The sequence below is a fragment of the Aplysia californica genome, unplaced genomic scaffold (genome assembly GCF_000002075.1).
Source record: "Aplysia californica isolate F4 #8 unplaced genomic scaffold, AplCal3.0 scaffold00066, whole genome shotgun sequence".
NCBI classification, from domain to species: Eukaryota; Metazoa; Mollusca; class Gastropoda; order Aplysiida; family Aplysiidae; genus Aplysia; species Aplysia californica.
Genome location: NW_004797336.1, coordinates 1,587,926 through 1,588,839, shown reverse-complemented (window position 1 = coordinate 1,588,839; position 914 = coordinate 1,587,926).

Sequence of the window (914 nt, the reverse complement as noted above, 5' to 3'; positions counted from 1 at the left end):
TCTCTCTCTCTCTCTCTCTTTATCTCTCTCCTTCGTTCTTTTCTTGTGGTTTTTTTTTTACCTTTTTCCTTTTCCTGTTCACTGAGGTTTTTCTATTTTCGAAGTTAAGATGTCTGAAAAGGTTTATTTCAGCACGCCTTTTTGCAGTTTCAACAGGTGTACCCGAGACACCCAAAAGGGTATAAGCGGCGTATAAAAGTAACAGGATCTGTGATCAATAAGGAATACTTGTACAAAAGGAAATCTATAGCCTATATAGGCCAACATCCGGTGTCAACCATTCTCTTATAATATTAGAACTACGAACAAATCAAAACGGGACAAGAATGTAGTTATAACTTCATATTATAGATGGACACCATATACAATCTGTTTGGATTCGGGTTTTCTGGGCATCCAATTTAGCTTCACTCCACATTTTATTTTCCCTGCAATGACGTGCCCACAGTTGTTGTTGTTGTTGTTGTTGTTGTTGTTGTTATTGTTGTTGTTGTTGTTGTTGTTGTTGTTGTTGTTGTTGTTGTTGTTGTTGTTGTTGTTTCTTCTCTCAAGATGAAAAGTCTATATTATCACAATTCAGAAGAAGTCTACCATTTAATTTTCCACGAAACTGAAAATGGCAATGTAATGACGTCAATTTCATAAAAATGGGCAGGGGACAATAAAAAAAAAGAAAAGAAAATGGTAAGGGTATTGTTGATGACTTTAACACGCATAAAGATAAACACACACGTACATTATTACACATATATACAAACACAAGCACACACATACTAATACACATATACAAACACAAGCACACACATACTAATACACATATAAAACAACAAAAGCACACACATACTAATACACATATACAAACACAAGCACACACATACTAATACACATATACAAACACAAGCACACACATACTA